Here is a 14,803-nt window from a genome sequence, read left to right as displayed (position 1 = left end):
TCCCCCACCGATCTGAGTAGGCATTTCAGAAAAACTTTAATTTCACTATATTATATAGTGAAGAAATGAACAGATAACTATGTTAAACAAATGATGTTTTTTAAAAAAGGATACTGTATCATTTTCAGGGTACAGATAGAAAGCATCATAGAAACTATTCCCCAGCAAATTCTCCTTACATTATTTTTAAATCAGCAGAAAAACAAGTTTTATTTGCCCATATGCAAGAATACATATATATACATTATTCTGAAATACCAGTATATATTTTTAATCATGCCTGCAGAACAGTTTCATGTACTTCAGAGGAAGCAGAACTTTGCTCTTAGCTAATTTGTTCCATGTTTATAGGTAGTGTGCATTCTGAATGTGTATACGTTATATAGCTATGTATATGTGTGTGTATATACAGTATAAGAGTGAGAAAATTAAATAACTGTAAGCAACAGTAAAAAACAACATGCAATAAACAAACTGCACTCTTAAAACCTGAGCTAAAATTGTTCATTTTGAAAGTGAAAATGATTGCTCTGGTGCCTACAATTCTCTGTCTCTATATTAGGATGTCTAAGTGTGTTGAAAAAAAATTGACAATGAAAACAGCAATTAAAAGATAGAGTAATTGTGGGTTTTTTTGTTCTGCATATCGCAAGGGCATATCACTGCTACAATAAAGTGCCCAGTTTACTAATTATCAGACATTCAAGCTTCAACAGATTGTTAACAATAAGAGAGTTAGAGGAAAATAATTTTAGATTAATATAGTTTTTCGCCACAATGTAAAAAAAGATGTTGAGACTCTAGATGAATAGGGCACTGGAGGCTAAACCACATAAAGAATGGTTGCTGGAATTGGGTATGTCTAGTTTAATGAAAAGAAGGAATATGGGTGACATGATAGCAGTGTTCCAATATCTCAGGGACTGCCACAAAGAAGAAGGAGTCAAGCTATTCCTCAAAGCACCTGAAGGCAGGACAATGGATGGAAAGTAATCAAGGAGAGAAGCAACTTACAACTAAGGAGGAATTTCCTTACAGTTAGAACAAATAATCAGTGGGACAATTTGCATTCAGAAGTTGTGAATGCTCTAACATTGGAAGTTTTTAAGAAGAGATCTGACAACCATTTGTCTGAAATATTATAGGGTTCCATGCCTAAACAGGGGGTTAGACTAGAAGACCTCCAAGGTCCCTTCCAACTCTGTTATTCTATTCTATTCTATTCTATTCTATTCTATTCTTTCATTTTTGAGTTTCTATATTTGTTGGGAACAATGATGCTTACAAGAGACAAGATATGTAAGTCCTACTTCTCTTATATGTGTATCATGACATTAGCAAGAGCCTGTGAGCTCAATTGATTTGTAGCTACAGAACTACAGGAATCTTAGTAATTGGAGGCACAAAATATGTGGAAGGTATCTGAATGAATCCATTCATTAAACAAAGGTTCACATGAATTGGTCAAGGATATCAAATTGGCTTTAACTATCAATACAGACATACCCTCCAGCATATCCACAAACCAGGACCTTCACCCAAGGCTTCAATAGTATCAGAGCATGTTTTCATTTTTTTTTTCCTGCTGGATTGTAACAAATTATCCCTTTCAATTACATCCAAAATTGTACAGTATGACTTAAGGTGTTTTGTAAACTTAGCTTGGAGAAGTCACTTAGCTTAGCCATTGTTTGCCAATTTAGATATAATGACAATTACAGTCTGCAATCAACAAGGAAGCCATTAGTTAAGTTGAATGAGAAATAGACAGATGAGGGGAAAACATGAGGTCAAATCCTACTTTTTGTTAATCTCTTGATTTATATCACTTTATATTGTAGTCAATAAAGGACAATATACTAGTTGTCACAAAGTGCTAAAAAAGTGTGATGCTTACAAGGCCAGAAAGTTCTGGGGTAATCTTGAGCAAACGACAGTTTTAAGATATTAGACCTACATAGCTACTATAAAGATTGCTAAAATGAAGTATTAACAACTTCATAAACTTCAACAGAATATATATCCTGTTACTGGTATTTTGTTTTTGAAAACTCTGATGCCAGATTCTACGGAGGAATGATCAGGAACAGCATGTCAAGATCAGAACCAACATTAAGTTTTTTACTGCCCACTCTCTTTCTCGTTTTTTTAATCGTCTGATTTGTTCTTCTCTTTCTACCCCTTAAGTTCTTGGGGAAACACAATGACTCTTGCCTTGTAGCTTGCATAAGTGCTACAGATATCAAGGAGACTGCAGATAATTTATTCTGCAGCAAATTTAGGACATATGAAGCTTCCTGTATGATTTCTTATCAGTATAAATTATCATATCATCCTTTCTTATCCTTTCTATCCATGTAATTAAGATGAGCTCAGATTCCTTGATTTGTATTTCTGTAGTAGTCCTGTTTATCTTCACACAGTACTCAACACATTCTATCACTGCACCCTACCCCCCTCCTAGTACCATATACCAGAAGGAAGCCATAATCAAGACCTACTAATTTTATATTCAATTGCATTCAAAATTACATGCTTGAAAATGAAATAGTTCATACTTGCTAAAGCCTATTTACTTGTAAAGCTTATACCTGCTATTTAATATGCCCATGCAAACATATGGTTAATTTTCTTTAAAGCACCTGACTGGTTTAAAATAACAATGAAAAAAGATGCTTAAAATACAACACAAAGCTAAACCTACAATAAGAAAAATGTATTTTCAGCTAAGCCCCGTGTATTCAAATGAATTTTAAAAACATAAAAAGCATGTTTTATCTTTTCTTCACCATCCCTCTAATTTTACTGTTTTCTCTCTATATTTGTTTATTGTTTATAGTGAAGGAGACCTTCCCCATAAACAGATGCAGTAGTGCAGGGATGTCAAACTCACGTTGTCACGGCGGCATCACGTGATGTACCGGGGACTCCCCCCCCCACTTTGCTAAACCGGGCGTGAGCATGGCCAGTGCCTGACGCATCTGGCCCGTGGGCCAGGAGTTTGACAGCCCTGCAGTAGTGCATTGGATGGATTCTCCACTAAAGTACTATAAACATTTTTGTAACTGATTGTAACCTTCAACTGGGCACATGACAGGGCAACAATTTTTCAATCAACGTACCTCAACTGGGATAACCCACATAATGCATTTAAACTCCAGGACCCATGACTCCTATAGGATTGACATTTGGCAAAGTTGTTGCTACTTCAGTGCCACTTCACTGCCCACAAGGAAAGTCAATGGGGAAGCCGGGTAGGAAGTCAGAGGTCACTCCTGTTCTTAGTGCTTTTTTGTCTACCTGTGGTCATTAAGTTTCTCTATTTCGGTTAAGGAAAGATCTCTGAAATGATGATCCAATGGATCACAGGTTTTCTAATTATACACCAAAGGAAAACTCTGCTTTTTCTTTCAGATTAGAACCCTAATCTTACATCATTCAATTACAGATTTGCAGGTTTAAGTGCAGGTCATAATGGCATAGAGCTCAAAGCTTACATAATATCACTGGTTCTGTCCTGAGCCATTATTTTAAACCTCCTTCTTTTGATGGAATTTAAAAAAAATACTTCCGCAGCAAATTAGGAAGTGTTAAATATGGAAATAAAATACTTTCTTAATTGTGATATATTTCTTGCTTTATGAGAACAATGTAAGAAATTGGCATAATTTGAAACATCACCACATGAATTACAAAGCAAAAATACTGGAGCCAGATCTTACTATGTTTACTCAGAAGAAAGTCCTATCAGGTTCCAAGGAATTTAATCTATCCATCCACAAGAGGAAAAGATAAACAATGCTACATGATCAGTCAGCCCAAAATATTCAGTTCTGTTTGCCCATGGTACTTTTCTGATCAGCCAGCTATATTTATTGTTACATTTATAATGTGCATTACATCTAGAAGCTCAAAACGATATACGCCGAGGTCTTCTTCAATTACTGTGTAAGACAGGTTGGGCTAAGTGCAACTATCAAGTGAAGATAAATTTAGGCCCTGCTGACTAAAATTAATCAGAACTGGCATATGGGTCATATCTCACCAGAACTATATTGATTCCCACTCTATTGGTGAATACAGATCAGAAGTTATGGTTCTCTCTTTGAAAACACTAAATCAACCTATGGGTTATACTCAGGGGTCGGCTGCTGGGGTTCTCAGGGGTTCAGGAGAGCCCCTAGCTAAGATTCTGTGCAGTCTGGAGAACCCCCAAATCCCACTCCTGGCTGGCCCCACCTACCTTTCCTCTCCCCTCCCAGGAGTCCTCACACAACCTGTTTTGGAGGAAAGTAAGTGCAGGGCCCGCGAGGGGGCTCGGGGAGGGTGAAAAGCGGGCTTCCTAGAAGTTCAGGAAGGCCAGAAATGGGCCCATTTCCAGCTTTCCGAGGGCCCCCAGAGCTCAAGGAGGCCGTTTTTGCCCTCCTGGAGGCTTGAGGAAAGCCTCCGGAGCCCGGGAGGACAAAAATGCTCCACCCCCCCCACACACTGTGCAGGAGACCAACTAGGCCACACTCACCATGGCCATACCCACCCAGCAACTGGGAAGAAAACACTTTGCTAAAAATTTTGAAGCCCACCCCTGGTTATACTAACTAAAGATTAGGGGGAACCAAAGTCTAACAGATGGAAGGAAAAGTGTCCTAATAGCTCAAGGCTTGAATTCCACAAGAACTACCTTTGTTCGTATTTGGCCTTTTCATGGGCCCTCCTTTAGGTCTTCCCTTTACCACTTAAGCAAAAGTTGCTACTAAACTAGAACAGGATTGCCTTACCTGCTCCCTTTTAATATTTCCAATATCAACGTTTTAGGGAGTCACATGAAGCCATTTTCATTCGAACAGGCTTTCTAAATCATTATCTTTCCTGGCATGGGAGCAGGTTACCTTAGGAACTGTCTTCTCCCAATTACATCAATCCATCCCACCCAGCCAAGCAGGGGGAACATGCTGTAGATCCCGCCAGTTAAAGAATTTTGACTGGCATAATCTAGGAAGAGGCTCCTTTGACATTTCCCTGCCCCTTTGTAACATCCTGCTCCCCGAGATGTGGTGGCCTCCCCGACTCTTCTGGCCTTCCAGTGGCATGGGGGTCTAGGAGTAATATGCAATCCAGGGGATGGTTGGTGGCTTGAGGGTACTCCCTCCACTTCTTTAGCTTCTAACATTTTAATGTTTAATTTTTCTTTAATTCTGTTTTTAACTCTCTTTTTAAATAAAGAAATATGTTTTTTACAGCACTATATGTTTTTTGTTGTAAGGTACCCAGAGTCACTCAGGTGAGATGGATGGGGAATAGATTAAATAGATTATAGAATTATAGAATTCTTTATTGGCCAAGTGTGATTGGACACACAAGGAATTTGTCTTGGTGCAAATGCTCTCAGTGTACATAAAAGAAAAAATACATTTGTCAAGAATCACAAGATACAACACTTAATAATAGTGATATTATTCAGAAAGACAGACAGACAGACAGACAGACAGACAGACAGAGGTTTATAGTATTTGTCCCATGCATGACATTTTATTGCAACTTCTGCTTTTTTAAAAAAAAAATACATTATAAATAAAAACAAAGTAATGTTTTGAAGATGATCAAGTAACTTGCTATGGTTTACTGCGGTAATCACATTTTTAAGAACTCTATTTTGTAACCAGCCCAGTATTTTTTGGGAGTCTGGAAGCCTAGAAGAGAATCCTAAATAAATAATAATGAAATAAATAATATTTTCTTAAGGATAAAATAAGCAGGATAACCTCCCGAAGTTTAATTCTCTGTAAAGCCTCAGCAGTACAGTTAACACCCAGTTTGATAATTTTGAGTGAAAGTGGTAATTACCTGTCAGGTTTATTACATAAATAATTTATTCATGTCTCCAAAAATGGTAACATCTTTGAAATAGAGATGCTCCTTATTTCTAATAAGGAATGTGAAAAATTTAAGAAAATGTTGAAAGAAAGAACACATTTATATAAATATAAAAATATGGTAAACTGCTGTTTTCTCCATTTTTTCTTTCTTCAGTTAAAGGCATCCTAATTACTCTCATATTGTCCTATTTCTAAGTATATACCATTTTTCTGAAAATCAAAATTCAATAAAATCTTGAGAAAGTGCAAAAAATTTTTAATATGCTGACCTGCTTTCAGGGTATGTTATAGAATGACATCATCAATGCAGCAGCAATTTAGTTTTAGGAGACCAATTTAACATTTTGAAGGCTATATTACCAAACAGATTCTGCCCCGAACAGATTCGCTGAGCAACAAAGCAAATGCTTCTGTAGAATTAGCATTGTGTAGTCAGTACAATACAGCATGAAAGTGAAATAAACAGTGCAGAAAAGCCTGTGTAGAACATTCACCAGGGATGAATACCAACTCATACCACCAAACACTGAGATAATGCTAGTCCTGATTATACTGTATCACAAAATGTCAAATGCTAAACAAAATTTCCAATATAGAGGCAACAATCTCTTCTACTACTGAACAATCTTTTATACATCCATTCATTCCCTTCTATGAACTGCCTAAACCTCTGGAAGTCCAATTATTCAATTAAGTGTATCATTTAAAAAACCATGCTGACACCATTGGTATCTTGTTCTGATAGGGAGTATCTTTAAAAAAAAGCATCTGCAGCTCATTTAGAAATTGTTTGTATACAATGATGCCAGACAGATGCCAGTACATGACCACTGTGAATATATTTAACTCTCTCCAACACTGATACTTCAAAATTTAAGCAGCTACTTAAATTTCTTAACTCAATTCCCAGAGGTTACAAAGTTGACACTTTGGATTTTTGTGAACTCTTACTCCTACAATACTGTACCTACATATCTAAAAGTCCCTGTGACCTGAAGAGGTTTACAGATAGTTCTCGATTTACTGACACCATAAATAGGGTCAGAATTTCCATCGCTAAGCAAGGGGATTGTTAAGGGGATTGCCCAGTTTTGTGACTTTTTTTGCCATGGTTATTAAATGAATCGCACATTCATTAAGCAAATCTGGCTTTCCTCGTTGATTTTGCCTGTTGGAAGCTGGCTGAGTGGTCACAAAACAGTGTCCACATGGCCCTAGGATGCTGCAACCATGATAAATATACATTGGTTGCTTAGGATCCAAATTTTGGACATGTGGCTATAGAGATTCTGTGATGGTGGTAGGTTCATAAGAAGTTATGCAGGGATTAAAATGGAAATGTATTATTAAACATTGGAAAGGTAGTCACTTTTTTCAGTGTTGCTGCAACTTCAAACGGTCGCCAATTGAATGGTTCTAAGTCAAGGACTACCTGTGAGAAGTACCCATATTACATGGTAGAATTGAATGGCAACAAAGCAAAAATGAAAAGCTTTACACCTTTTCATCTGAAATGGTTAGCAATGGGAAATTTCAAAGTCTGGTAGAGGTTGTTGTACAAAAATACATCAAAGTTATAATAAAAGAATGTAGGATTTGTCAGATATGCATTCAAACAGTAGGATTTGGAGGTATCTGTGAGGCTTCCCATTTGGTGGGCAGTTAATTTGCTTTCTAAAACCCAAGGACAGAACATATTGAGAAAAAGGCTTGATAACTATGCTGTGAAATGAAAGCCCCATTTGTTTCCCTAACGAAGCAATGATTTAAAGTTAAAAATTGGTTACACCCATCATCTTTCTTCCTCCCTACCATTTCTAAGCTTCAGGTGACCTTCCTATCGCTTCTTCCCCCTTTCTAAGGGTTTGAAATGTTTGCAAATTGCATAGGGGAAAATACTTCTTGGGGAGAAAGACAACTTCTAAAAAGCAAAACCTGAGAAGAGAAGATGCTATCTATCTTCTGCTTCTCCATTCTCAAGAATTACCCTCAATGTAGGATGCAGGTACCCATATGTAACAAGTCTCACCTGAAATTCCCACCCCCACTGTTTTTGAAATGAATATAAAAGGAAAACTGATTTTCTTAACAATTTGAACAGCAGCGTATCTAACAGGGTTGAACTGGAAGGACAGAGGTTGTGTGGTTATATTTTGCTTAAGGAAAAGAAATAAGAAATGATGATGTTAAGAAATGAAAACCATGCAGGAGAAAAACCCCTGGAAAAATACCTTTCCAATGTTTAATAATACATTTCCATTTTAATCCCTGCATAACTTATTTTGAACTCATTAATATTTTCTCACCCAAATATACTACTGGTGATATCCGTTCAAATACCAGAGGGAAATGGTTCCTCCTTTCTGTTTCTGTCTTTCATTTCGCTTTCTCCTTCACATGCAGAGAGATGACCTATTGCGCTTACAACTCTTTGATATTCCTGCAGCGCTCTCTCTTCCAAAGTCTAAGGTTGACTCACCAATTCAATTTTCACTCTCTACTTCTCATATCAAAATTCTGCCATTCTCTCACCTTCCTAAGACTCCGAAACACACACACACACACACACACACACACACACACACACACACACACACGCACGCCTTCCATTATGGCCCATTCTGAATGAAGTAGGCAAATGGATATTTACTGGGAAAGACTGAATTACTAATACAACATCTTTACACTTGTTTGATTCACAGCTTTACAGTCCCATCTAACACTGAATTATCTGTACTGTCTCCTCACTCTGCATCTGAGCCCAAATCCTCTGCCAAAGCCCACTAGACTAGAAGGCTCCCACAGGAGTTTAAAGCCACTTTTGCAGGCATTCAAGGTTAACGCAGGAGGGAAAAGAGCCTGTTCATCTAGATCTAGAACATTTATACCGCTTTACTGTTTTGTATTCCACTTACCTCTACATCAAGGTCATGCAGCCAAGTAACATGGCCCTTTACTCTCTTTATCACAGGCAAAGCTTGGGGCCCATACATTTATTTGGGTGGCGATTATTCCAAGCAAAGGGTCTGGGATTCTTGGGCAGCTTTGTTTTCAAGCTATAACCTTCCACACAATTCCTCGGAAACCAGTTCCCCGCTCCCCCCTCCCCCCCCCGGACCCGAAAGCGGAGGGAGTTCCTTCCGAGTAGGTCTACTCTATACAGAATGACCGCATTTCAATACACACGTTATTGAACAGACACGCGGGGCACAACCGGGCAGCGAAAAAAATCCCGCGGCGCGCTCGCCTCGGGGCGGTGAGGCACTCCGAAAAGCCCTCCGCCCCGCCCCGCCAAGAAGCCCCCTCCGAAACGCTCCCAACCCTTTTCCCTTTTGGCGTTAAGGCTGGGAAGGAAGGAGGGAAGGGACGGCCCTCAAAAGGCAGTTGTAGGGAGAACAGCTCGCTTCCTCCCCACCCCACGGCGGCTTCCCTTTCTTTCTCGGCAAGCAGCGATCCTTCGCTCGCACCCGCGCCATAAAAAAAATAATAATAATAAAAAAATAAAGCAGCGCCTGACGCCTCCCGCATTAGAAGGATGGGGGGCAACGGCGCGCCTCTCGCCCCGCAACTATTGCCCCCGCCCTATAAAGGACGAGAGAAAGGGTGCCCTTGGCGCCAAGGTTGGAGTAAGGGGAGGGGAGCGGGGAGCGTGGTCAGGGGGAGAAGATTAGCTACCTCGGTCTCCGCCTCTGGTTTCTCCAGCCGCCGCTACTCTCCCGCTTTTTGCCTTTGGGTTCTCAGCCGGACGGCGCGGTTCCTTTCCCCGCTTCTCTCCCTCTCTCTGTCTCTGCGTCAAGACGCGGGAAGGGGGCGGAGAGCGCGAAACAGCAGCAGGAGCAGCCGGCGCTCGTCTTCGCTTCCTCCTCCACCTCCTCCTCCTTCTTCGTGGCGGGCTGCTTCCAAGTCTGGAAATCTCTTTTGGGAAGTGATGGTGCAACCGCGTCAGTTCACCCCCGTCGGTGAGGGGAAGGAGGCGGTGGGTCGGCTTCACGCGCCACGCCGAAGCCGGCTGGAAAGCTTTTTCTTTCTTTCTTTCTTTCTTTCTTTCTTTCTTTCTTTCTTTCTTTCTTTCTTTCTTTCTTTCTTTCTTTCTTTCTTTCTTTCTTTCTTTCTCTCTCTCTCTCTCTTCCTTCCTTCCTTCCTTTTTTCCCCCCTTTTCGGCTCGTCTACAACGTTGCTGCAGCTCCTCGGCTCCTTCTCCAGGCGCCTCAGAAGGCTCGCGCCTCCGCTGCGGACTGAATACAAAATGAAAAAAAGGAGCGCAGAGGAAACGGGGCGCCGCTTTTGCTGTCCGCGGTCCCTGTCGCCGCCCGGCAGGACGCGTTTAAAAAGGGGGGCGGGGGTGGGTTTGAAAAGAGGCTGCCTCTTCGGGTTACCTCAACAGCCATTCCAGAGGCGCTAAAAGAGCGGCTGCTTCGCCCGCCCTAGTTGGGGAAGGGGCACACACAAAAAAGGGGCTCCTGGTGGCCCAAGTTTCATCCTAGCCCCATTGACTGGCCCCATTGACTCGACGGGGTTTAGCTGACGGGATGGTTAAAACAGTGCGCGCACCTTTCTTCTGAGGAGAGAGGGGTCACCCTAATAAATATTTGGGGATCATAGAGGTCCATCTTATGCCCACAAGAAATGGAGAGAAATCCCATCATTCCCAGCCTCCTGAGCACATCAGCTTACCCTGGCAGAGGATGATGGAAGTTGCATTTCAAAGCCCTTGGAAATCTCCAGCTTGGAAAAAGCTGAATTACTAGGTCTATCCAGCTACAACTTTGAGTGATTAAGTTTTGTCTTTTGAGGCTAGATTGATTGATTGATTGATTGATTGATTGACAGATAGATAGATAGATAGATAGATAGATAGATTATATAGATAGATGATAGATGGATGGGTGAGTGGATGGATAGATACAGGTGAAACTCGAAAAATTAGAATATTGTGCAAAAGTTCATTTATTTCAGTAATGCAACTTAAAAGGTGAAACTAATATATGAGATAGACTCATTACATGCAAAGCAAGATAGTTCAAGCCGTGATTTGTCATAATTGAGATGATTATGGCTTACAGCTCATGAAAAACCCCAATCCACAATCTCAGAAAATTAGAATATTGTGAAAAGGTTCAATATTCTAGGCTCAAAGTGTCCCACTCTAATCAGCTAATTAAGCCATAACACCTGCAAAGGGTTTCTGGGCCTTTAAATGGTCTCTCAGTCTGGTTCAGTAGGAATCACAATCATGGGAAAGACTGCTGACCTGACAGTTGTGCAGAAAACCATCATTGACACCCTCCATATGGAGGGAAAGCCTCAAAAGGTAATTGCAAAAGAAGTTGGATGTTCCCAAAGTGCTGTATCAAAGCACATTAATAGAAAGTTATATGGAAGGAAAAGTGTGGAAGAAAAAGGTGCACAAGCAACAGGGATGACCGCAGCCTGGAGAGGATTGTCAGGAAAAGGGCATTCAAAAGTGTTGGGGACTTTCACAAGGAGTGGACTGAGGCTGGAGTCAGTGCATCAAGAGTCACCACACAGAGATGGATCCTGGACATATTCCATATTCCTCTTGTCAAGCCGCTCCTGAACAAACAATGTCAGAAGCATCTTACCTGAGCTAAAGAAAAACAGAACTTTTGTACGATATTCTAATTTTTTGAGTTTCACCTGTAGATAGAGATTACTACTACTTTGAAAACAGCAAATGGGACAAAGAAAATGGGAATTAGTATGAAGTATGGTAGAGCCTAATGTCTTAAGGGAAAAACTTTAATTGTTTCCCCATAGTTATTACAAGGAACGTTCTAAGTTCGTATTTTGCTAGCTCCGTTATTGCGATTGTAGACTAACCAATCTAAAGTCACCAGATTGGAAGAACATCACAATTGGGCCAGACCAGAATATTTTGCTGTTGAATATGAACAATCCAATGGCAACCCCTATTTATTTAATTAAATGATGCAATTGAAATGAATGGGTTTGAATCTGGTTTGATTGTAAGAGCTCTTGCTAGGAGAACTTCCCAATGGTCATGGACAGCCTGCCTCACATATCTATTATCAGTTCTGGGAGCCATAATCTCAACATATGTGGAGGCTGCCAGAATGGAAAATATTGTTTAAGAATCAAAAGAAGGATATTTTTTCCAGGGAAGGGAGGAAGATATTTTAAAAGATTACTGTTGAATAGTACTTGTTACTGGCACTCCAATTCTAGTAGAATATATTTCTATAACTCTTGGTTGTAACTTTGTGTTACAACAATGCTCTAACGCTGAACTATATTATTATCTTCACATTGCAGACAACTGTTAAGGCTAAAAGCTAAGCCTAACCCTGAATCTATCTTGTAAAAATATGGTTGAAGTAAGGTTCAAATGCATTGATTACTTATTTACTTAGTATTTATTTATTTACATTTAGGGGCCACCCAACTCTTTAACTTGGGTGGCTTACAAAGAAAAAAAACCATATGCAAATATAAGAACAAAACAGCAACAACTCCGTCCAACCAGAAAAAGGAAAACAATATCTCAAGCTTTTCAGCAGAAATAACAAATGTAAGCTTCTCCTTTATGTTTTTAATTGATGCTGTATTATATAGGTCCGTGAAGGCGAACCTACGGCATCTGAGCCATTGCCGCAGAGCAGGTCCACTGCACATGCGCGCTCTCCACCTGCCTGCCAGCTGATCATGGGGTAGCTGCCGCAGATTTGCAGAGGACGCAGGAGATGCATGTGCAGAAAGGTGCAGGGGGGTCATGCACATGCACAGAAATGCACGGTGCACATGGGGGGGTCATGTGCACTTGCGCAGAGACATGTAGCATGTGCATGGGGGGGTTGTGTGTGCATGATCTGGGGGGACTGCGTGCATTGCCTTAAGGGTGTTGGTGCTCACAGGCGCATGCACACTTTTGGCATGCGAGGATGGGAAGGTTACAAAGGTGGTATTCAGCTGGTTTGCACCGGGATAGGGCGAACCGGTAGCAAGAATTTGGCGTGGGTCGCTGAACCGATAGTAAGTTCTGGCTGGCCACGCACCCCACCCGGTCGCCCTCCCACCCAATGCTCGCTCACCCCGCCTGCCTGCCTGACATTTGCCTAAGGTGTGTATTTCTTTTTTTCCCCTCCCAATAATCAGCTGTAGATAAGATCAGCTGTGCCGGGATTCCCCTTGCTGAGGCCCCTGAAGGCACAAAATGGAGGGAGGAACTCAGCCCCCCCTCCATTTTTTGCCTTCCAGAGCCCCAGAAGAGCCTTAGGGGAGCAAAAACGCCCCCCCCCCCGAGGCTTCTCTGAGGCTAGGAAGCTCCCAAAACGGAGCTTGGAGGGGTGCTGCATGCCCCTCCCATGCTCTGTTCCTTTTCTTCCAGAGCCCCAGAGAAGCCTTAGGGGAGCAAAAACACGCTTCCCCCTGAGGCCTGTCTGTGGCTAGGAAGCTCCCAAAAAACAGGTGGGGGCTGCAAAAAAAGCCACGCCCACCCAGTCACATGGCCACACCCACCAAGCCATACCCACAGAACCCGTAGTAGAAGTTTTTGAATCCCACCATGAAGGTTAGCCATCACTGATATAGATAGTCCGCAACTTACATTAGAATTGGGATCAGCATTTCTGTTGCTAATCAAGTGAAGTGAATCATGGCCAATTTTACAACAACCTTTTTGCCATGGTTGTTAAGCAAATCACTGCAGTTGTTAAGTGAATCGTGGTGTCATAAAACAATACAGCTTTCCCTGTTTTCAGAAGCCAGTTGGGAAGGTTGCAAATGGTGATCATAGGACCACAGGGTTGCTGAAACTATTATACATATATGCTGCTTATCAAGGGCCCAAATTTTGATTATGTAACCATGGGAATGCTGCCATGTTTGTAAGTGTGAGGAACAGTGACTTTTTTCAGTGCTGTTGTAACTTCACATGCCACTAAAGGAATGGTTGTAAGTGGAGGACTACCTGCATCAAGTAGCAGGCTGATCTAAATATTTAAAGGTGAGCATATAGCCTTCCAAGTGTTGCTAAATAATCACCACATAATTCTCTAATTCTGAGATGAAGTTTAGAAACATTTGGAGAATCATGGAATACCTGTTACTGATTCAGCTGCCCAGATACTTAATTATTATATTATTGTTATTAAGTGCCATTATATTCTTACAGGGTAACCTAAATAATATCTACTCTAAGGTGTATTCTACTAAATTAAGGGGATTATTTCTAGATTAAGCCAATAGAGGAAACTAGCCTTAATTAACAGCAGTAGAAAAACAGGAACCAGATAAATCAGTGTTCTTGGAAACTCAAAGATGTGTGAACTTCTTAAATTAAGAGTTCTGGGATTTGAAGTTTGGACATCTTAAAATTGGCAAGTTTAAGAAACATTGAAATGAATGAATCCCGCTGCAATGAATGTGTCAATTCATTATATTTACCTAACACTTTTCTGGAAACCGTAATGTGGATATTAATGTAGTTAAAATGTATAATAACAATAATGCAAGTTTGATCAATTAAAAAACTTAGCTCCTTTAAACCAATGACTTTTATCAATCTGGAAATACTTTAAAATAAGAGGAGGAAAAAGCTTCTTACCCTCCAGTCAAATTCTTTACAAGTTAGGAAGGCAAACCTTGAGAGACTAGTTCTGTGTGGGTGTCATTATTGAGAACATCTGACTGATAGACACATTTAGTCTTTATCCTAGTTTGGTATAAGCAGTATTGAGTCAGAAGAGAAAAATTCAGGTTACAAACATTTTTGGGAGTGGGAAGAGACAATAATGGCAAAACTGCCATTATTCTCCAGAAAAAAATGAAAACATGATAATGAAGGGCATTTTGGCCATAAAAACACTCAGACAAAATAACAAGAAGTTGATTCAATTTTTTCAAGTCCTTTCTTCCAAGTCATTTAACTCTGCTTTTAGTCTTTATTGCAC

General features: G+C 40.6%; 1 protein-coding gene across 5 annotated transcripts in view; it reads right to left on the bottom strand.

The window, feature by feature from the left end:
• PALM2AKAP2 (PALM2 and AKAP2 fusion) overlaps positions 1-14,803 on the bottom strand; it is a 249,548-nt gene that overhangs the window by 70,043 nt on the left and 164,702 nt on the right. Inside the window, exon 1 of one of the 5 annotated variants that reach the window (XM_026713395.2) lies at positions 9,549-9,773. The exons of the other annotated variants lie outside the window; for them this stretch is intronic. The gene's annotated coding sequence lies outside the window, so the exon portion shown is untranslated. Of the gene's footprint in view, positions 1-9,548; positions 9,774-14,803 lie in introns of those variants that run through there. 5 annotated transcript variants of the gene reach the window in all.

Source organism: Pseudonaja textilis, chromosome 2 (assembly GCF_049901715.1).
Source record: "Pseudonaja textilis isolate UNSWEBS1 chromosome 2, rPseTex1.2, whole genome shotgun sequence".
NCBI classification, from domain to species: Eukaryota; Metazoa; Chordata; class Lepidosauria; order Squamata; family Elapidae; genus Pseudonaja; species Pseudonaja textilis.
The sequence above is the reverse complement of the archived record's forward strand: the minus strand, read 5'-3'. Positions and strand labels throughout refer to the sequence as shown.